The sequence below is a fragment of the Camellia sinensis genome, unplaced genomic scaffold (assembly GCF_055761805.1).
Source record: "Camellia sinensis isolate YWXY unplaced genomic scaffold, ASM5576180v1 Unanchor1, whole genome shotgun sequence".
NCBI lineage: Eukaryota > Viridiplantae > Streptophyta > Magnoliopsida > Ericales > Theaceae > Camellia > Camellia sinensis.
This window is the reverse complement of record NW_028128987.1, coordinates 27,225,570-27,250,268: the sequence shown is the minus strand read 5'-3', so window position 1 is coordinate 27,250,268 and position 24,699 is coordinate 27,225,570. Positions and strand designations below refer to the sequence as shown.

The window sequence follows — 24,699 nt, the reverse complement described above, 5'->3', positions numbered from 1 at the left end:
AGAAATGAGTTTCTCTCCATTTCTCTCTATTTCTTCCCATTTCTCTCTACTTAAAGTTATCCAAACAAATAAGAGAAATACATATCACTCCATTTCTTTTCTTTTCTCTCCAAATCACTCAATCCAAACATAGTGTTAAGGATAGAGAGAGAATATAGAGAGAAAAGTAGCGTGAAAATATCTAAGCTCCATGGGAAGTGATTGAGATCCCTCCAATCACCATTTCACTGTCCCCCACACACACGTGATGGGTGGTGATTAGAGGAGAACGAAAAAAAAAAAGAAAAAAAAAAATTGGTCAATCAGAGAGAGAGGGGATCAAAGGGGGTACCTCCTTGAGGGGTCCAACTCATTTTCCATATAATAGTGTAGCATAAAAATCAGACCAAGAACATGATTTTTCAAGCACTAAAGTCGAACATACCGCTCGAGTTGTCAAAAGTTCGCTCGAGCGATGAATTTGTACTTGTAGTATCTCTATTTTTTAAATAAACCGCTCGAGTGGACAGTTGTTCACTCGAGCGGTGCTTGGATGCGTGCAAGATGTCTATTTTTGAAAGGAAAAAAAAAAAGCTATCCAAGTTTGTAACGAGTCGAATAAAATTTGATTTATTTATTTATTTTCTTCTTTTCACTATCTATTTTGTAATCTTCTTAATATATTTGTGGGCTTACTACAACAAGTTGGGTCTTGGATGATGAATTTTTTTTGTCTCCAAAGAGCTAATTTCGTTACTATAGATATTTGTGAGGAAATGTTTTCGTCACCGGATTCGTCATTGAATGTTTGTCACTAAAAAGTATCGTGACAAAAAATAACTTCGTCACCAATGAAATTACTTTAGTGACGAAACTTTTTGTCACCAATAAAACAACATTTTGTCATTAAAAATCTTTATTTTCGTCACCAAATAGTTATTCAGTACCACATTTATAACTTTAGTTGACGAATAAATTTGTCACATATGTTGATCATTGATGAGGAAATAATTTTGTCATAGTAAGATGTAAAGTTGACGAAATTTTTCGTCTCCAAACGTCATACATGGGTGACAAAATATATTTCGTGGCAAAAAAAAAAATATATATATATATATATGACGAAATTTTAGTCGCCAAATAACAAAATCAATGAAAATTTTCATATATAAGCTGCAATAAATTTTGTCACAAAAAATATTTATTAGCGACGAATAATCACTTTGTCATAATAATAAGTACAAATAACGAAAAAAATTCATCACTAAACTTGTTCCATATTTTATATTTCAATTTAAATTATTATTTTACAAATATCCCTACTCATATCCCAATAGCCTTTTAAATGTAGTAAGAAATCCATTAGCTAATATACATCACTCCACAAAAAAAATTCACTAAAAAATTTATATTATAAATCAAAATATATCCATCAAACAAATTTAATAATAATCCATTACGTATAACAAAAAAAACCATCAAAGCAAATCTCAAAATAAACTAACATGGAGTCCAAAAAAAAAAAAAAAAAACAACACTCGATCTTGATTTGCAACTAAAACTAAGTATCAATTCAGAAAAAAATAAAAAAATAAAAAAATAAAAAATTTAACACTTGATCTTGATTTGCAAGAATGCTTCCAGACGTCATCAAAAAGCAATCTGCAAAGAAAATAAAGAAAAAAAAAACATTAATATATTATCAATTATATGTAAACTCATATTTAAATAATTTTATTTTATAAACCAATTTAGTAAAGATGCATATAACAATCCAAAACTTCAAAGAGTTGAGGTGATCCTCAATGATAACCAACACGGATAACAGAAGATGACAAAAGATTGTAGGAATATCATGTATCACTAGCACTAATGTCAACAAGAACCGGAGAGAATCACAGGACATGTTTGACACAAACTAATCAGCCCACGGTTTTTACAGGAGTTAACATTTTCATTGAAATCTAAACATGTTCCTGTTTTATTTTTAACCTCAACGAGGTAAAAAGGTCAAAACACACGCATGCGAGCAAACATAAAAACAAAAACAAATACACATGAATAGATATTGAAATAAAAACACAATTAGACCTCCAAACAGTTTGGATTAATTACATTTTATATGGTTTTGTCCAAAAACACTTTACTTCCTTCATGTTTAAAAATATACACATTAACCCTCCTAAAATTTGGAGTGAAGTGCAAACGTTGCAAATTCTGGTTAAGTTAACCGTGTGTGTACAACACGCTAAATTGAGCTTGTGTGAATCTAAGAAATATACATAATGACACTTTTGCCCCTTTTTAAATTTGCCTTTTTTTATTCTTTTCTTCTTCATTCCCTATCCCTCCTCCTCCTTTCTATAGCAGCAGACCCGCTCTTCCTTTCCCTTCTTCTCACTTCCTCCTACACCTCACATGCCACCACCAACCAATAGCCTCATGGGCCACCATGGCTATCAACCACCTCTAAAACAAAACCCAGCAGCCACTTCCCCAGACACCCAGGTTGGGTGACTTAGCAACCTCATAGACATAGTCCACCATGACACCACTGTGCATGGCCAAACCCAACCCCACACCTAGTGGACAAGCACCTTTCATCCGTCGCATCTTTCTGTCCCTCTCGGGGAAGTAAAATTTAAAACTCATCTCCCTCTAACAGTCTAAAAAATAAAGTTCTAAACACAAGTTCTAAAGGCAACAAATCACCTTTAAGTTTTGAACTATGGAAACTCCCCCCCCCCCCTCCCAAAAAAAAAAAAACAATGAAAATGAAAATGGGGTAGAAAATTTAGGGGAAAATGATATATAGTTGAGTACGAGACTGAGGAGAGACATTGTCATTTTTTAAGGCAGCAAAGCTGAGAACAATTACGATGTTATTAATGAAATCATTAAGCCAATGATGTGCATTGATCCATCATTATAGCCAAACTTTATGTTAGGAACAAAAGCAATTACTAACAATTAATAATAGACTACGTAAATTAGTACTGAGAAAAAAAATCACTGTAAATAAACTAATTGTTGACCATGGGACAGACCATGGGACAAGAAAGGAAAGACAGGAAGAAAAACAAAAGAAAAGAGTCTCATCTAACACTCTATTGTTGACCTTGAACTATGTTTTTTGAAGAATTAAACAAAAATCAAGTTGGATTTTCTTCAGTGAGTCTACAAGGCAACAGTTAACATTCAACATATTCTATCAGTTAGATTTATCATATCATACACAAAACAACTAGCAGAAAAACACTAATGGGATATCCTTTCTCAGAAGAATCTTTTGGTGCTCAATCACAATCGAAGTCCTTAACATTAATTGTCTAGGATTTCCATTTCAGCTTTTAACAATTGGCCATTATAGTTATCAAGTCTAAGGTATGTCCTTCCAACAGCTAAAATGCAGAGGGTTGGAGTCAATGAATATGACAAGCTGATAATAATAATAATAATAATAATAATAATAATAATAATAATAATAATAATAATAATAATAATAATAGAATGCACTGCACTGCAGCATCAAGTACAAGTGCACCCAATATTTTCTTCAATGATGCCAAGATAATAAGAGAGGTTGTGCAAGAGTCAAGTAACTATTTTATGAAAATTGTTTCATGATCACAAAAACAGTGGGAAAAAATGAAGACAGCAATATGAAAAATATGTGGCACAAGGTTTATGAAGACTTGAAAATCAGGATGATTTATGCATCTGGAAGTTTATGATCTGGAAGTTTATGAACAGCTGGTAATGCCAAACACCTTGCAGGTAATGCCAAACACCTTGCAAGCAATGCTATGCATAAACAAATTTGGATTCAATATAAAGTGATCATTATCTAGTTAAAAAAAAATGAAAAAAGAAAAAGAAGAAGAAGACATCACACAATTTCATTCTTCTACATAATTCTGTTCACCTGAGCACTATGTCATCGTAGTTGGGTTCTAAATCTTCACTACATGAAGAAGCAAAATTGTACTGCTTAAAATTTGAAAAGCACTTGAAAATGGAAATAACTTTTGTTTTTCCAGCATTGTCAATCATTCCCTTGTAAAAAAGCATGATGTGACAACAACAAATTTAGGTATAAAAGTTTCCACGAAGATATTTAACTTTAAAATCATTGTTTTAGGAATCCCAAGTGAAATAAGATATTTAAGAAATTACAAGATTTGAAAACACAGGATTCAATACTCCATGACAAATCCTATACATTTAAATAATGATCTACAACAAAAGTAATCTATGGTGAGGAAAACTAGTGAAGAAAATAAATTTCGTCACTAAATAAAAATAATTCGTGAGGAATTTATAAATTTTGTCACATATAATAAAAAAATAAAAATGATAGGTGACAAAATTTATTTTCGTCAATAAATACTTTTTTTTAAGTGAGGAAAAATTAAGTTTCGTCACCAAAAATTTTCTCACTAATTTTTTTTGTATGGCGCCAAAATTTTGGGACTTTTGGTGAGAAAAAAATTTGTCACTAATTATAAAATTATTTGTGAGGAATATATTTTTGTCACCAAAACGTTTTAATATTTTTGATATCTTTTGGTGAGAAAATAATATTGTCACCAATTTTGGTGGAAAATTTTTGATATATTGAGCAGCAAAAAAAAAATAGGGTATTAATTTTTTTTTACCCTTTTTATGTTTATCATCTCTCTCTCTCTCTCTCTCAAAATAGGGTATTAATTTGACTTACCTCTTACTCCTCCACCACGCCGATCGCCATCTTCGTCGCCTCTATTAGCCTTGCCGATTGTCGCTGCCATTAGCAGCCTTGCCGATAACCGCCACATCTTCTTCGCTTGGTGATTTGGCACGTGATTTCTCTTTGCTCTTTTTCTGGTGTCTCTTTCTCTTATTCTCTGTTTTGGTGTAGTGATGAAAATTAGTGAAGAAAACAAATTTCGTTACTAAATAAGAATAATCTATGAGGAATTATAAATTTTGTCACGTATAATAAAAAAAATAATAGGTGGCGAAATTTATTTCCGTCAATAAATACTTACTCTTAGGTGAGAAAAAAATTAAGTTTCGTCACCTAAATTTTTTCTACTAATTTTTTTTATGGTGCCAAAATTTTGAAACTTTTGGTGAGAAAAAAAATTGTCACAAATTATAAAATTATTAGTGAGAAGTATATTTTCGTCACCAATATTTTTTTTTTTGTTGAGAAACTTGGTTTTAAATATTTTAAAATCATTTGGTGTGAAATATATTTTCGTCACTAATAATTTTTAATATTTTAAAATTTTTTAATGAGGAAATTATTTTATTACTAATTTTGGAGGAAAAATTTTCATATATTGAGCGGTAATGAAAAATAGACTACAAAATTTTTTCCCTTTCTCTTGTTCTTTTTTTTTTTTTTTTTGGTTGTGTTGATCAGTTTTCTCTCATCTCTCTCTCTCTCTCTCTCTCTCTCTCTCTCTCTCACTCTCTCTCGCTCTCTCTCTATGTGTCAAAACAAAACACAATTTAGCTCTCTTCGTTTAGCACCGCTTGTCCTCTTCTAGCACCGCCGCCGACGTCGCTCGTTCTCCTCCTTCAGTGCCGTTGCCAACATTACATCTTCGAGCCCGTCCGCCCTTCTCCTTCAGTGTCGCGTGTTCTCTTCCATTAGCTCTACTTATTATTCGATTTCTCTAATTTTCTATTTTCAGGTATGGGTCCTCTCTCTCTCTCTCTCACACACACACACACACACACACTCAATTTCTCTATTTTTTTATCTTTGTTTTCCCTAATTTTTAGAATTAACGTTTTCCCTAATTTTTGAAACTAATGAGACACGTAGTGTACACATGATTCAGAATTACCTATTAGAAATTTCGTTAATTTGTCTCATCTAGTTTCTTCTTTGGGAGATTATGCTGGTCAAATTTGTTGATGGTTTGTCACAATTCCTGTTATCGTTTAAAGAATGAGCCAGATCACTTAGTGTTTTTCTTGTCTGGAACACGACTTAGAGCTGATCGTTTAGTTGGTTTTGAAGATCTCTGAAATTGATATATAACATTAAATAGGCTTGTTGTGGTGTATCAATTGTATTTTTAGATAAGTGTTGCATTTTAGATTAAAATTCTTTCTTACTTAGATTTTTGTAGGAAGGTTGTCGTCAAATATTGAGACTTTTGCAATCTTTTGACCAATCAATATTGATGCTATCCTCTCTCAGATAAAAAGAGAAAAAAAAAAAAAACACTACTCTTAACTTTTATACTTTCAATTCCTGTTTCTAGAAAATAAACTATCCATAGGGGCTTAATCTTTTCTTTTCCCTTATTATGTGCTTGCTTTTCCTTTGAAGTATGGATGGTCTTGTCTTTCTTTTTTGTTATCTCTCTTATTATATCTTTTCCCCAAAATTGGATCAGTCTATGCATATGAATATGTTGGAGACTGATCGTCAATTGTTTATTTATATGCTTATTTTACCTTAAAATGTTTGTGTGCTTCCTTAATGGAGCAATGGGTTTTGTGGTAGCTAGGGGATTATATTGAGTATCCTTTTTTCTACATCAGGGTCACAAAAAGAAGGAAATGCTCTGTGGGTTTGGAGAAGATGAGATGGGTAACGTCCTTGGTATTCCATGAAGTAACAGGGTAAGTTAACTTCCTTCTCATTTGTATTCTGCATTTTTTGGTTTATCGAACATTTGCAGTAATATTTTTAAAGTGGGCCATATTGTTTAGTTGTTCTACTGGATGACGAACACATGCTACAATTTTCTAATGTTTGAATAATTAATGGGCTGCCAAATGAAATTCTATTTTGAACATATAGACCGTCAAAGGTGTGAGGGAAATGTTTGGGACTACAATGAAAGGCTAGTGCCTATTTATTTATTAATTTTTATTACCAGCTCTTCAGCTCCTATCCTGCGATGTTCTATACTTTTGGTATAAATGTTTGTTATTCTGTTTTCTGTCTTTACAGATACGCTTTAGTCAAGTAGTAAAAATATGCGGTCTTCAAGCAAATTGAAAAAAATCTTCCCTTTTCAAGGCTCTGTAAAATTTGTACAAACTACATGTCGAATATCTATTAATGGGACTTTATCAATAACTAAAGAAAATGTGTCTTCGAGCTTTTTGAGGGACAAGAAGTTGGTTCCTGATTCAGATCCCCCAAGCATCAAAGATGTTGAGCTTTTACACCAATTCTTTGATTAGAGGTTTCCAAATTTGATATTCTCTTAATCAATAATGCAGTTCAGAACTATGTGTATGTTTCTTACTAGGTTCTGTTGTATTGATTCTGTCCTTATTGTGCAGTACCAAACTTGTCGTTTTGACTGGAGCTGGAATAAGCACAGAATGTGGAATTCCTGATTATAGAAGGTTCTGTTTCCAATTTTTTAAAGTTTACGTGGAGCATATTAGTCCCTTAAAATTTTGATTGCAACCTCCAATCGTAATGTACTTGTAAAAGTATGTCTTAAGGAAGCATGAATTTCGCAACGGTAAGCTTCTTGTAATTTTACTAATTAACAATTGGCATTCTGATTATTTTCTAGACATGAATTGTAATTTTGAATGTTAGTTTGAATTTTATTGGATCTTGTATATTTTGCCACTGTGGCAACCAAAAAGTGCTTGCAGGTTGTCGCAAAAGCAAAATTTGTAAATCATTTGCAGTAACTTTTGTTTTGTATTTATTCTTTACTGGATTTGTATATATTTCAGAATGCCGCATTTTGGTTGGCAGTAGTTGACTAGGTTTACCTTCGCCTTCTATCTTAATGTGTAGTATGTGGGCCTTCTTCACCATCAAAGGTTTTCTTTCACCATGTCTTGTTATCGAATTTATTTGTTTTCCTTCTGAATCAATTGTGTATGGGTCTTCTTGTTGATTACGATCATTATCTAAAAAGAATATAATAGAATTTCTATTGCTTATTTGGTTTTGGGGGTATTTAAATCTAAAAGAGCGTTCATATTCGGAGTACTTTCTAACATAGCCATTGAATTCTCAAGATTGAACTAACCAACCAACACCCTACTTCTAGTACTTAATGCACTGTTAAATTTAGAGTTTGCAACATAATCTTTTAATTTATAAGACATTATCATTGCTACTCTAAATTCAATGCTTACAGGAATTTTTTGTTATTTTGTTTTCATTTATTTATTTATTCTTATGAATATGTTGGATTCTTTTGTTTCAATGTAGCCCAAATGGAGCTTACAGTTCTGGTTTCAGACCAATTATGTCACGACCCCATTCCGCCCCTAGTAGAATGGTGCCATGATGGCCAGTAATCCGAGATTACCAAAGGCCAACTTGCAAAGATTCACACACAAACAGAGTACATATATGGGGCTTACATGTGCGAAAGCAATAATTTAATCCTAATTAGTCCATAAGAGCTGTGCGTAAATCAAATGAAATGACATACATCATAGCGAGGTCTTACAATTCGAATACAAATGAATAAGTACATAATACATCTTGATCAAAAGGCTTCTCAAGCCGACATATGTAAAATACAATGAATCACAAGCCAAGAAGCATAGTCTTCAAGATGCTATCAAAAGTATGAATCCAAAACATCATGCCAAACGCATCCAGGTGTCACCGCCATCCTGCTCATCACCTACATATATATGTATATAGAGGGTGAGCTTGGATACTCAGTGAATGATATAATCAATAAAGGGGTTTGCATGAATGATATCCGAGATTTTTATCAAAGCGATACACATTATATCTTGCACAAAATTAAAGACAAAACAAGTTCATCTAACAAATCTTTCAAGCTTCATCAATCAAAGTCTTTCAAGGCTTTCAAGTTTCAAGGGATGACATTAACAAAGGTGCTACAAAAGCTTAGAGTCCTCTAGCACGTAAGGACTTGTGCTACAAATTCTTATAGTCCCCTAGCGCGTACGGACTTTCAAAGGTTGTGCTACAAATGCTTATAGTCCCCTAGTACGTACGGACTTTCAAAGATTGTGCTACAAATGCTTATAGTCCCCTAGCACGTACGGACTTTCAAAGGTTGTGCTATAAATGCTTATAGTCTTCTAGCACGTACGGACTTATCAAGAATGTTATCAAAACCAAAGCTAATACTTGATACACAAAATAGGGATAGTCATTCATGCTTAACAAATACTTTTCCAAAACAAACAAGGCAAAGCTTTATCAAATGTCATAACATAGCTTTATTAAAAATATCACTCACATAGCTCTTCGGACGTCGGGGTCAAAACAAGAGTCCAAGTCTTACAAACACATGGCAAAGTCTATTGAATGCACTCTCAAACAAGCTTTACATGAATGCAAATGATCTCGGCATTCCTTCAAAACTAAGTCGGACCAAAACAAGACACTGTTTCTCATCTCAGGAAAACATAATGGGCACCAACCAGGTCTTGGTCGAGGTCCCACACCTTCTTGCTGAGGTGTGGTCCTGATGGCCACATTCAAGGAAATAAAGTCGGGAAAATCTGGGTTTCCCTCTACTGAAGAACATGAAGAACATGAAAAACATGAATGCTCAATCATAATTTGTTATTACGAAATTTGGAATTTCATGAGATGAGTTCGAAAACATGGACCTGGATACCCATACATGAAGATTTCATGGAAACAAACACAAAAACATGAATCTTGATGCAAGCTTTCGGATCAAACAAGGCTTTTATTCAAGAACATATGAATATCACTTTCCCTTTCTAAAACCAAACTTTAAATCAATGCATGGCTTACAAATCGTGCTCGATCATGCAATGCAGCTAGATGAACAATAAGAACAACAAGAGTAGATCAAGATTCTAATCTCAAGACACAAATCTAACGGCTCAAGGTGTGAAGATCAAGCTTGGAAGATCTATTCCCTCTCTAAGAACTCCTCCCTTTTCTTCCTAGAGCCTCTCTCTCTAAAGACAAGGATATCATACAAAATGATGTGTTTCTCAACAGCTCACTGACTTAACCCTCTGCTGGGACACGTGGCATCGGCTAGTTGGCTCTTCTCAAAAAGGTGACTGAGTGAAAAGACAAGACTATGACAAAGTGTGTTCAACAAACAAGATGGCATAAGCACTCCGGCAGGTAATGATCTCGGCTAAGGACAAGGCTTCGGCAAGTAAGGTCTCAAGGATCTCGGCTAGGAAAGACAACACTTGACTTAGCTGTGTCACACCTCGACCTAGGTGTGCCACACCTCGGACTAGGTCATACCAATCCAGGAACAAGATCACTAGGTGCAAGGGTAACATCTCGGCCTAGACAATAGGCACCTCGGCCTTGGTGATGAACACCTCAGCCTAGATAGTGACATCTCGGCCAATATGCCAAGGTGCTAGTAGAGGTTAACTAAAAGATTCCAAGATAGTCCTAGGTAGAAGAGATTCAAAGGTGCGACCTAGGCTTAGGATGACCTCGGCTAAACTCACACCAAGCGAGGAACAAAGCATGCAGTAACACTTAAGCAAGACAAAGACAAGATTTGAAATGCAAACTTAACAAGACAAAGTCATATAAATGCATGAGAGCATGACTAAGACGAAGTGAGGGTTGTCACAAATTACCCACAAGGTGATCTGAAGGCATGTGCTCTATTATCTTGATCTGTTATCATGTTTCTTTGTGGAAGGGGTAACTGTTTCTATTTGGTTTTAGGAGTTACCTTGATCAGAAGGAAACTAGAGTGAGGAGTAATAATAAAAAGAATGAAACAATTGGGAGTAGCTCCTTATGGAGTCAAAACATTAGAGAACAACTGTGAAAGAGATGAAGATAGCCTGACATTTATTAATTATTATCCAACAAAAATGCTACTGTCTACATCATCTATTTAATCCAAAGGCTCAACAAGGAATAAAATATCAATACTAAGAAGATATATTGCAACCTAAAAGAACATGGATATAGTGATGAATCAAAAGATATTGACGTCATTCTTGAAAAAACTTCAAAATTAATAAAAAATGAAATATTTTGGATCACATGGATGCATCAAGGTTTGAGAATAGATATCACGCATGCATTGCAAATTTTGCAAATTTTTTGTTTTTTGTATTAATTTATTTGTAATAACGAATAACTTAGATTAATAAATTTCCATGTTTTGTGCTTCTTGTGCAACAAATAAGTTTTTGATAGTTGGTATCAGCTCCATTACATCAACAACTTGTAACTGTGTTATAGGATTACATACTCACTAAAAACTGAAAATTATGCTCCATTAAGTTGAATTTTTGTAGCTCGCTTTAGTGATCGTAACATTAATCACTCTTAAAAAAGCTGGAACTAGTACGGAACAGAAATGACTTGGGTATCCCACATTTGGAGCTGGAAAAAAGGATCTGTGAAATTATTGAGACTGCCATTCTTCTATTTGAAATAAAGCACTTTAATATTTTGCTGAAAATATTGTGAAAATAAATAAATTTTCTTGTACTTATTTATGTGAAGTCATTTGTGGCACAAATGCTTCCTATTCATTAAAAAAGATTCAGTTCAACCCGTGCACATCATAGTGGCATTGCCTTGTTCCTTAATTTCATCCATGTTCTTTGTTTTCTTGATTTTATTCTGAATTTAACTGATGGAACCATAGACATGAATCTTTCTGATACAGATCTGATGTAAAGTGAGGTTTTATTCATCTGTTCCTTCCATTCTTCCTTAAAACTGCATGAAATTTAATGGTTAACATTTCCTCTTGGTGTTTCAAAAATTTGGCATAATTGATCAGTTACTTGAAATTGTCCACTATAATTGTCCTTGCTTACATTGAATGGCTAAAACTCCATGATTAATTTATGCCCTCTTGGGATCTTCTGTGGATAGGAGTTTCTCCGTTTAACCCGGGCCAGAAGGCGGTATTGGGCAAAGAGCTATGCAAGATGGAGATGTTTCACTACAGCACAACCTGGTCCAGCTCATATTGCTTTGTCATCTCTTGAAAAAACCAGTTGGATAAATTTCATGATTACACAAAATGTTGACAGGTAACCGACTTCTTTATCATATTGAATTTCAAGACTCTATAGTACCCTGAGCAAAACTGATGGACCTAATTCATCAACATCTTGTACAGGCTACACCACTCTGCTGGTAGCAACCCACTTGAATTACATGGAACTATCTATAACGTAGTTTGTATAGATTGCAGTTTTTGTTGCTACCATCAATTGTTTGAAGATCAATTGAAGGCCCTTAATCCAAAGGTTAGTCTCTTGATGTACAACTTATTGATTTAGAATAATGACTATATAATCTATTTCCCTGACACCATATGTTACATTACAGTATTTATCTATCAGAGCTCAAGAAGTGAGCCCATCACTTAAAATCATTATTGTTCTATTGGATGTTAAATTACTAAAAGTTTGTGATTTTGTCCATAAGATCATTTTAAAAGAACAAGAAACAAACTCACTTTCAAAATCGCTCAACTTCTTGAATCAACAATCAATTTTCAAAGCTATCGAAAGATAATTTCGAAAATCATATAGATCTTGCAAAAATATATATATATAACTCTAAGAAAATCCCTACCTCAAGTTTTGAAGAAGAAATGAGATGAAACCCCAAAAATCAACGGTGTCGAACCTCGATCTTCACCGCACACAACGAAGCCCTCGAGAAGTTAACCAACTTTGATGAAGAACTTATGGCAGAACTCTAATGGATCTTGAAAAATCAAGGTTTTGATCTAATTTGGCGTAGGAAAATGTAGAGAGAAAGGGGAAGAAAGGGTTTTTAGAGAGAGAGAGAGATACAAAAGTAATCTGAAATATCAGATTCACAAACTGATATAACATGGTCCGCTCGATGGTGGAAAGCCCCGCTCGAGTGTCAAATACACTTTCCCAAAACTTTTGCAGACAGGTCAAACTTCTTAAACCAAACATTCTCCGCTCAAGCGCATAAACGGCTGCTCAAGCGGACAAACAACTTCTAATGTATTTTGCATTTTTGCTCTGGGGGCGCTGCCCCCTGGACTCTAGCGAGCTGATCGGGCAGCTCGATCCCCGCTAGGGCACTGCCATTGGACCTATCAAGGGGAACTGCTCTCTGGACCCCAGCGAGCTGACCGGGCAACTCGATCCCCGACATACTCAGCGAAGTGGCAAAACTGGGATCGCTACATGTCCCTACTGCCACTTCTCCTTGAATCCCCTGCATAATTGTGATAATAAAATAATATAAAACCCTTTTTCTTTTTCTTTTTCTTTTTAACATAAAGGGTTATTAACCTAATTTCTTAAAATTACTAAATTATCCATACAAATTAATTTAACTACTACTTTATCCAAAAATAATTCTATACATAACTTGGGTTTTACATAAATAATGCAAAAAAATGCCTATAAGGGCATGAGGATACAAATATGCACTTATAAGTGTTAGTCAAAATTTGCTAAAAACATAGTCTTCGCTCGAGCGCACACTTGGTCACTTGAGCGGTGTGGCTTGACTGTAAAAGTATTGGTTGCTCAAAATGTGCGCTTGATGGTTGCTCGAGCCAAGTGCTGAACAAACGTGAATTCGCTTGAGCGCACACTTGAACTCTCGAGCCAACTGCCAAAGGATTGTAAAAATACAAGATGCCTGCGAAGTTCGCTCAAGCCAATGTTCTTTCACTCGAGCAAACTGAGCGAATTCTAGGTTTTCCAGAATTGAGTTTGAAGTTCAAAAACACTCATTTCATGTTCAAAGCTTGCATGGTTATTCTTAAAAGCTTCGAAACTCTTTATAAAACATGAATACTTGGAAATTATGAAGCCATAAACCCTAATTCTCTTTCAATTCTTCAAAACAAAGATCAAAACACTATGTTTTTGTCATGCATGTAGTAAACTCAACTTTTTTCTTTTCAAAACATGTTTATATGAGATGTTAGTGTAAAATCATGAAGAATCTCAAGAAATAACATTTGTAAGGCCCATGCATGTAAGAATTTGTAGAAAACTAAGTTCAAAGATGGAGAATTATGCATGCATGTACACAATTCACTCAAACTCACTACACTCATGGTGATTCTAATCCTTTTCTTTCAAATTCATGCAAATGGTCCTACAACTTGGTGAATTCATTTTCCTACATGGATTATCTTAATGAATTAAGGGTAAAGGTCATACCTAGAGCTTGGAGTTGGCCTTAGATTAACTTAATCCTTTCAAACTCTCTTGAATCTACCTTCTCTTTCTCTGCAAGTGTTGTCTCTCTTTTTCTCTCTCAATTTTCAGCTCAAGAGTTGCAGAAATGAAGTCCTAAGCTTGATTAGCACATATATATATATATATAGGTGTATTAAGGCTTAACTAATTAAATGAGATTGACTAATCAATTGGGCTTAAATCTAATCAATTATAATTAATTTGTTCTAATTATTTTGATCCGAATTAAATTTTAATTAAATTTGCCATATGATTTGAAATATTTCAATTAGCCTATTGAATTTGTCAAATTTGGTTTTTGGATCCGTATGGGCTTTCAATTTCAAATTCTAAGTCGGTATTCTAATAGATAATTCACAAACAAACAGATAAGCATGAATTAAGCACATAATCACACAACTATGCTCAATGAAATAACATATAAAAATAATATGGAGGTTGGAGTTGTCACAGTCTTCCCCCCTTAGGAAGTTTGATCCTCCAAACTTAAGTTATCTCCATTTGGAAACAACTCTAGATAACATTGTCTTATTTCATCCTCGTTTTCCCATGTAGTTTCATTTCCGTAGTATTCCTTCCATTCAACTTTTACTATAGAAATCGATTTGTTTCTCAACTACTTGACTTGTCAATCAACAATCTGAATTGGCTTTTTATTGATGACATTTTGATTTATTCAAAGAGTAGGGAAGAACATGAACAACACCTTAGAATTATCCTACAGACACTCAGGGAGAAACAATTGTTTGGAAAATTCAAGAAATGCGAATTTTGGTTGAATAAGGTAACATTTTTGGGACATGTCATTAATAGAGAGAGGATATTTGTTGATCCACAGAAAATTGAGACAATTGTTAATTGGTCTACTCCAACTAATATAACAAAAATTTGTAGTTTTATAAGTTTGGCAGGTTACTACCTGAGATTTGTCAGAGACTTCTCTAAGATTGTTGTGCCATTGACACAATTGATCCGAAAGAGAGAACCATTCGTGTGAACAGAAATAGAGAGAAGATCAGTTTCTTAAAAAGGTGTATGACGAGTTTGAAACTAAGCCCAGAACAGGATTCACCATTGAAGAACAAGTATTGAAATTTCAAGGAAGACTTAGTATTCCTAATGATGTAGAACTGAAAGGAAAGATTTTAGAAAAGGCTCACAAGTCAATGTTTGCTATGCATCTGGGAAATACCATGATGTACCAAGACTTGAAACAAGTGTACTAATGGCCAAACATGAAAAGGGAAATTGCCGACTACAATTCTAAATGCCTTCAATGTCAACAGGTGAAAGCTGAACACTAGAAACCCACAGGTTTACTTCAATTTCTTCCTATTCTAGAATGAAAATGGGAACATATAACCATGGACTTCATTGTCGGTCTACCATGGACAACTAGAGGTATGAATTCTATTTGGGTTATTGTTGATAGATTGATAAAATCTGCTCACTTTCTTGTTGTGAAAACTTTGTTTAATGCTTATAAACTTGCCAGTATTTGTATTGATGAGATCATTCGATTACATGGGGTTCCGGTATCTATTGTGTCAGATAGGGATCTTAAATTTGTTTCTAGATTTTGGCAAAGTTTGCAATAGGCAATGGGCACAGAGTTGAGATTCAGCACTTCCTTTCATCCATAAACCGATGGACAAACAGAGAGAACTATCCAAACATTGGAAGACAGGCTTCGTATGTGTGTCTTAGAATTTCAAGGTAGCTGTAAAACTTACCTACCATTGGCTGAGTTTGCTTATAACAACAATTTCCACTTGAGTCTCGGCATGGCACCCTATGAGGCATTCTATGGAAGGAAGTGTAGGTCTCTAGTTTGCTGGACCAAGGTTGGTGATAGAGCTTTGTATGGGTCTGAACTTTTGCAAGAAACAATCGAGAAGATAAAAATCATCTAGTAGAGGCTTAAGACCGCTCAAAGCTGATAGAAACGTTATGTTGACCAGAGAATGAGGGATTTGAAATGTGAATTGGGAAATCATGTGTTTATTAAAGTAATGCCAACGAAGGGAAATCAAGGTTTAGCAGAAAAAGGAAGTTAACTCTGCGCTACATTGGGCCATTTCAGATTCTAGGAAGCTTGGCCCTATTGCTTATTGTATTGCTTTACCGCCAGGAATGGAACAACCTTTTGATTTCAACTTTGTGAGGCCCGCTCAGCAATTTTTAAGTTTTAATTATTTTTTCTTTTAGTTATTAAATCTGTATATAAAATTTAATAGTCAGGTCTCATTTGACTAGCCCATACTTAATTATTTTGGCTCATATTTAATTATGTAAATGGTGGGGATTATCTTGAGTCCATTTAAAATTATTTCATACTCTGGTCTCACTTGGTGAATTATTTTAGATTAAACTTTTTTTTTTGACCTAATTGATTAAATCATGACTCGCTTGTAATTACCAATTATTATTATTATTTTTATAGTGAGACAGAGTTACAAATGTTTATGATGTATACCATTAAATAAAAGTTATATTTTGTGATAAGAAAAATTATATCGTTTTATAATATGTTACAAAATTTTATAATGTTGTTATAAAGAATGTATTTTTTTTTTCCTTTTGAGATTTACATAACATTTCTCTTAATGTACAATTATTAAAATATCTTTGCCATTGTTAAAAAAAATTATATATTGGTTGTTACATGTCCACGTGGTCCTATTGAGACCACGCTTGAAATTTTTTTTTCTCTTTTCTTTCTTTTCTCTCAGGGTAGAGACCACTTTTCTTCGCCTTTTCATATCTTTCCGTCAGTATCTCTCTCGGCTCTTCTCTCTCTAAAATTCTGTTGGTAACAAAAGCTTTGACTTTAGATTGAAGTTATTTAGAATTAGATTTTGAGAAAAAAAAATCAAGTGTTAAAGTTTTAGAGCACATTGAGAGCTTTAACTTCACCCAAGCCGATAGCACTTTTCAAATTCGGGTGTTTTGCTTCCTTCTCTTATAGTTTGACGCAGAGATTTTCTTAACTTTGTATATATATTTTAGAAAGATTATGTGGTATTTTGATAGCTATGATTGTTTGAGATATCAGGGTTTTGTGGTAAATTGCAAATAGGCTCCTCAGGTTTGTTTAAAATACAATTTATCCATGTGGTGCAGATATTACATCTCGCCCAATAACGGCACGGGTCAAAACTCGACCCTTTTACTTTGATCGTTTTATATTGCACTTGTTAATATTGTTTTTGTACTTCATTTTATTGGGCTGTGCACAGGTTACCATTGGTTTTGTCCCTAAAAGATAGAACCAGCACTGTTTGTTTGCTGGTCGCGCCTGTGATGTTCATAATCAGGCCCCGTGAGCTAGAGGGTCGAGCCCGCGATAGGCTGTGACCAAAAACCATGTTCTGATATTTTGGCTCAAGAGAATTGTGTTGCTCACTATGGCCCGCGATGATGGCCCGCGACCAGCATGATCGCGGCCTCGAGGAACTTGACCTCGGCTGCAAAAGGGGTTCGTGCCCACAATGGTGTTTCTATATAAGGCAGTCGTGCGCGTGCAAAGTCACTTTTTCATCCTTTCTCTCCCTCTTCTCCCTCTGCTCCGCCATTTCGAAAGCTTTAAGCTTGTAAACCTTTGGTTTCATCTATTTTTAGCCACTTTTGACCCCTAGTCCTTGAGGCATAAAGCTTGGGCTCGCCGAGGGGAATGTTTTAATCTAGATAGATTGTCTTTTCGTCATCAATGAAATTCTTGGGTTCTTCTCTTCACTTTCAGAAGTAGGGATTTCTTGTTTCTTTTCAATACATTGCTATAGATAGATAGATTGTACTATTTATTGCATGAAAATCATGATTGGTGAAGGGATTTTTGAAACACATATAGAGATGGGTTAGGGTTTTGATTAAGATTGTAACCTCATGTGTTGGATTTGTTATGAGAATATCATGCTAAAAGAACTTGATGGTGATGATTTAAGTAAAAGGCCCTAATTTTTTTATTTTTTATTTTTTTATCTAGTTAACAACTTTAAGATTAAGATAAATTGGGAATTTGATATTTATTGAGTCATAATGAGGATTGTGAATAGAAAAATGAGAGATGGGGAATGAAAGGTAAGAAGAGTTGATGGTTTTAAAGTTATTGAATAATTTGACTCATTGAGACTTGAAAATGTCAATTATTAACATCGTGGAATCGGTTATGAAATTTAATTGTAAGAATGTGGGAAATTAGCTATGAGAGTTATGTTAAGCTATAATTAGGGGCACCAAATTAGATGATGTTGATGATATGAAAGTTTGTTTTAACTATGAGATATTATTTTGATTCACTTATGGAAGTTGTGTATTTACTACTTAGAGGTTTTGTCTTTGGCCATCGGTGGAGAATGGCATTGTTTGTTGTTGAATAGATTATGCGAGCAATGTGTTATTGAATTATTTACGTAATTTAGAATAATGTGGAAACTTGATGTGGTGAACGATGTGAATGTTATATAGAGGGTCCGTTTCCTTCTGGTTAGCACCCGGTAAAGAGTTGCACATTGACATAAGTTCTGTTTTCCTTTCGGCTTGTGCCCGGAAAAGCTATGTTAAGGTTCTATTTTCTTTCGACTTGAGTCTGGTAAAGCGTAGCACCTAAGATAGGCTCTGTTTCCTTCCAGTTTGCGCTTGGTAAAGCATGTGGACTATTAGGCTATATGATGGTTTCGTTTCCTTCCGGCTAGCCATCAGTAAAGCATGGTGCTTTGAGACAAGTTTCGTTTCCTTCTGATTAGCGTCCAACAAAGTGTGTTGGAATGGCTTGACGAAGCCGGGATTATGAGATATGATCTTGATTAGTTGTTTTGCATGATAATGTTGAGATGTATGTTTCGATGGTATTGTGACAAAGGACTAATGCATGTAGTTGGATTTATAACTATTTGTTTATTATAATGAGAGTTGGGCATGGTAGTAGCCGTAGATGTTAATTGTTGTCTTTTATTTATGAGATTACGAGATTATTCATATGTATACAATTTTAAATTTGTAAATTGAAGTCAGAATTTTTTTTTTAGGAATTAAAGATAAATTGGAAAGATAAGACATGGTTTTGATCTCTTATTTTGTTAAAGAGAATCTTTTGAGAAAATATACTTACGTATGTAAATTTTAGTTATGAAAAGATAACATTATTTATGTATTTACCATTTAAGCATTTATGATCCTATTTATCTATAGAATACTATTGTTTAGAAATTTTGGGATTCCTATTGAACAATATGTTCATTTTATGTTGTTGTTAACTTTTCAAGTACAAGTTGCAAAGTAGTTCAAGATAGGGGTGTGCGCGGTGCGGGTCGGTGCGGTTTGAGAGAAAAATAGAAACCGTATGGCTGGTGGCGGATTGATAAAAGTGTCACTAGAATTTGCCATTTTCCTTATCAAAAACCGGCGGTTCGGTTGGCAAATAATGGCGGATTTGCCTTGGCGGTTCGGACGGATTGGTGGTTTATAAAAAATATAATTCAAATTAAAAAACTTAAATCAAAGAGTAAAAAAAAGACGAGAGATACCGTGATGTTAAGCATCTTGCGAAGTTTTCTTCTGATGCAGCAAGTGTAGCAACAACATGATAATATGAACGACTATGCCATCAGTTCATTACAAGCATCTGTGGAAGCTACAATGATCAAATACAATACATAAAATTCCCCTTGAGCAGTAATGTAATACTATATTCTAAGGTATAGAACAACAAGCAAATTTAAGCAAAAAAGAATTTTTAGAATCTTATAAAACATGATTTAATAGCGGTGCGGGTCGGTGCGGTTTGGAAGAAAAATAGAAACCAGCGGATTGATAAAAGTGTCACTAGAATTTGCCATTTTTCTTACCAAAAACCGGCGGTTCGATTGACAAATAATAACGAATTTGTCTTGGCGGTGCGGTTCAGTGCGGTTTTGGCGGTTTCAGCGGTTTCGGCGGTATTATGCACACCCCTAGTTCAAGATTAAAAGATCTCCTTTATTTGTTGGCCAAGAGGCCTAGTTCTTGTAGGCAGAATGCCAGGCGAATTCGGGGTTGAAATTCCTTAAGGAAGGAAGATTGTAATGAGTCGAATCAAATTTGATTTATTTATTTATTTCCGGCTTTTCGATATTTGTTCAGTAATCTTCTTAATATGTTTGCGGGCTTGCGTATTTTGATTAGAGTTAGATTGGTATGAATTTCTAAATCATGTAATTGTATAGTTATTATTATAGTTGCGGTGTCGTGGATCGTTTTATTTAAATTGGTAAAAACAAATTATGTTACCTTTTGATTTCAACTTTGTGAGGCCTCCTCAGCAATTTTTAAGTTTTAATTATTTTTTCTTTTAGTTATTAAATTTGTATATAAAATTTAATTTTTGAGCTTTATTTGATTAGCCCATACTTAATTATTTTGGCTCATATTTAATTATGTAAATGGTAAGGGCCACCTTGAGTCCATTTAAAATTATTTCATTCTCTGGTTACCAATTATTATTACCATTATTGAATCACGACTTGTTTGTAATTACCAATTATTATTACCATTATTCTGATTAGTATAGTAAGAGAAAGTTACGAATGTTTAAGGTGTGTACCATTAAATGGAAGTTATATTTTGTGGTAACAAAATTTATATCATTTTATAATATTTGTTACAAAATTATAAAGTGTGTATTTTTTTTTATTTTTTTGAGATACACATATTTCACTTAATGTACAATTGTTAAAATATCTTTGCTATTATAAAAAAAATAAATCGTATATTATATATATAATATATATTGGTTGTTATATATATATGGAGTACTCCTTTACTTGTTTAGATGATTAAGTAGGTGAGACATGGTGAGAAATGATGAGAGATGGTGAGAAAATGACTCTCACTAAACTTATGTTTTGTTTCTCACAAAAAGTGGTGAGATTTTGTGAGAAAGGAATTGAGTTTAATGAAAATTTTATAAAATATCAAAATTACCCTTATAAAAAAACATTACTTATTAATATGAAAGGTTATTTTGGTAAAATGAGATACAACACTTTCCTTTGTTTTCTCTTATTTACTCTATCCAAGCAAGATAGGTGAGAAAGCATATTATTTTCTCTTTTATTCATCTAAATATAATGATGAAAAATCATAATCATTTCTTTTTTTCTCACCTCACAATCCAAATAAAGAGTTCGGCAGCGATTCTTCTCCTTTTCATATCTTCCCGTCTGTCTCTCTCTCGGCTCTTCTCTTTCTAAAATTCTATTTGTGACAAAAACTTCTACTTTAGATTGAAGATATTTAGAGTTAGATTTTAATAAAAAAAAGGTTGTAGAGTACGTCGAGCTTTAATTTCACACAAGCCAATTTTGTTTTGGAGCACTTTTCAAATCTGGGTGTTTTGCTTCTCTTCTTCTAATTTGAAGTAGGGATTTTCTTAGCTTTTTGTATGTATTTTAGCAAGATTATGTGGTATTTTGATAGTTATAATTGTTTGAGATATTAGGGTGTTGTTATTATTATTATTGAACAAATTAGGGGTTTACTGAATTTTTTTGAAAGTTTCTCAAATTGTTCTTTAATAAATAACCCATGGTGTATGAATTTAAAGTTTTTGCTCTTAAATTAAGAAAACTCCAATTTTTTTTTTCTTTTCTAAATCCTAAAAAATGTGAAAAGTTTGAATGTGAATTATGAGTTGAGAAATTATGAAAACTCTTGGAGATCATGATCGATCTTGAAAATGTGGGAAATTATGAACTTCCAAGAAGATTATGAATTATCTTGATATATTGAAAATTGTGGAATTATGCTATAAATATTGCTACGTTGAAATATTTTATTAGAAATAATTGTTTTGGTAATCGGTGAAAGATTACATTAAATTGTTGTAGAATTGATATAAATTTAGGAGAATTGAAACAGTTTGAAAAGCACGCATTTCATTTGCATTCTTAAGAATTCATCTTATCATTTTTATCGCAATTTTTTTTTTTTTTTTTGTTGAGAAAATGTGTTGTGTTGATCCATTTTGGAAAGTTTACAAAGGATTGTGTAAAGAGTGTAAATAATGTGATAAATCCAGATAGTGGGTATAGTTGTAGATTTGAGAATTAAGTTGGCTTGAGATCCTCGGTGAAAGTCCAAAAAATCGTGCGGTGTAGGTTCCAATTTCTTTCCGATTAATAACTAATAAAGTGGATAATTAGGTAGTTTTTCGATAAATTACTGGCAGATACTGTAAATCAAAGGTAAACGCAGAGGATGAAAAATTATGGTCATACCTTTTTTTGTAGAGTCTGAATTAAAGGATCTCGTGGGTAAATCACGTGCTTCCTGAATCTGATCAATCAACCCAACAATGGAGTGATATTACAGAATGATATCACCCACACAAGTCACAGTGCAAAATGGCTCTTGATCGTTGTATTTTGGGAGAGGGTCAATATATGGGAAAAACATATGACATACGTTGTTTTTCTCTTAATCACCCATATCCCATATCATATCAGATATATAGGATAATATCTCATCTATCCATATCAGTTGATATGATAGATATGGATATCCTGAGTGGTTATCCAAGTAAGTTTTAAATTCAAATTCAAACTTACATGGATAAGGTTCAAAAGGTTTAAAGGGTCATGCCACATGGGCGCCCAATTTCTAACATCTCCCACTCAGACATGAGTTGGCATGACTCTGCCACATCTCTATCTCAATCTCCCCAAAAAATGAACAATCTCATACTAGCCACTGCACCGTGCGACTGCTGAGAACACCTGCATGTAGGAGCTCTATACTAGGAACTCAAAATGAGGCAGCATAGAGACATCAACCCAAAAAGAACAGAAATAGTGTCTCATATACCCCAGACCCATCTAATTACACCGGTCCAAAAAACATCTCTAATCCCTCAAAAAGGGCATGTTTGACTCTCTCAGTTCTTGCAATATATTCACACTAAATCCGCCTCTCATACAGTGCGATGTGAGTTGCCGGCAGTGAATATACAACAGTGGTGTAATACTTAGGGTTGGGCATAGGGTTATCCGACCCGCCCAAACCGCCCTACCCGAACCGAACCGCACGCGCGTGGGCGGTTTCGTAAACACATTAGGGTAGGGTGCGAGTTAGATTTTATATAAATTTCGGGTTGCGAGTGGGTTGCAGGTTTGAGCAGCACCCGCCCAACCCGCCCGCATTAAATTAATTAATTTTTTTTCCCCCCTCTTTCAAATCTAGCCGTCCATCTCACCCACCTCATCTATTACAAACAAAACAAAAAAACCCTAAATTTGTCTCCCTCACTCTCTCAGTCTCATCTCAACTCATCACTGTCTCTCTCTCTCACTCTCTCGTTTCGTTATTCTGCACCGATCACTCTCTCTCACTCTCTCGTTGTTCATTTCATCGCACCGCCGATCTACTCACTGGTAAACTCTCTCTCTCAATCTCTGTCTCCCTGTCTCTCTCGCCCCGATCGTTGATTTTTTTTGTTATATATATATATATTAGATATCTCTTTGATCTGATCTGTCTCCCTCACTCTCTCATCTCATCAGATCCACAATTTGGTTTTGCATCTCTGCACCGATCGACTCACAAGTAAGCCTCTCTCTCTCTCTCTCTCTCTCTCTCTCTCCCTAATCTCTCATCTCTGCACCGATCAAATCTGAGTGTTTCTTTGGAAATAAATCTGATTTTTTCTTGGACCAACAAATCTGTTCTGTTTGTTTTGGAATCTGTGTGTTTGTTTTGTTTTGGAATCTGATCTGTTCTGTTTATTCTGCACCGATCACTCTCTGTGTGTTTGTTCTTAAGAAATTTGTTGAATCTGTGTATGTATGTTAACCAGATTCATGTTGATTTTGTTGAATTTGTTCTTAAGAAATTTGTGTATGTATGTATGTATGTTAAGAAATTTGTTTGAATTTGTTCTTAAGAATTTTTGTTGAATCTGTATATGTATGCATGTATGTTAAGAAATTTGTTCTTAGTTGTGTTGAATATGTGTATGTATGTTAATTTTGTATGTTATTAATTGTGTATGTTAATTTTATTAAATCTGAAATCTAAATCTGTATGTTAATTTTATTAATTGTGAAATTGTTAATAACTGATTACTTCTTGGAAGCACTTCACTTTAGAGCCAGTGGTTAAAGCTTTTTAATTGTTTGTTATTTGTTGTTTGGAATGAGGCACTTCGTGTTGCTTTCATACATGTGGAGGAGAGTGATGCAGCTAATGGAACGGTTTTAAAGGAATTCTATTCAAAGCTTGTTAAAGCTGATGTACATGGGAAAGATCAGGTATGCAACATTGTTCCACATAGTTTTTGTTTTCCTGTCTATATGAATCAGATCATTTACTTGCATCATTTTCACAAAAACCTACGAACCCCACTATCCTGCACAATGTTCCACATAGTTTTTGTTTTGTTGTGTATATGAATTAGATCTTTTACTTATGAATTCTCTATTCTTTTATCCTTTCTTTCCTTTTCCTCTTTCTTTCCCTTTAGTATTATTTGTTGGGAAAAATAGGTGATTTGTTGGTACATCCACGAGACCGTAGTCCAAATTC

The 24,699-nt window shown here is 34.0% G+C and overlaps 1 pseudogene; it reads left to right on the top strand.

Annotated features, from left to right (window-relative positions):
- The first annotated feature begins 6,904 nt into the window (after nt 1-6,904).
- On the top strand, nt 6,905-24,586 carry LOC114259890 (NAD-dependent protein deacylase SRT2-like; annotated as a pseudogene).
- Nucleotides 24,587-24,699: the final 113 nt, after the last annotated feature.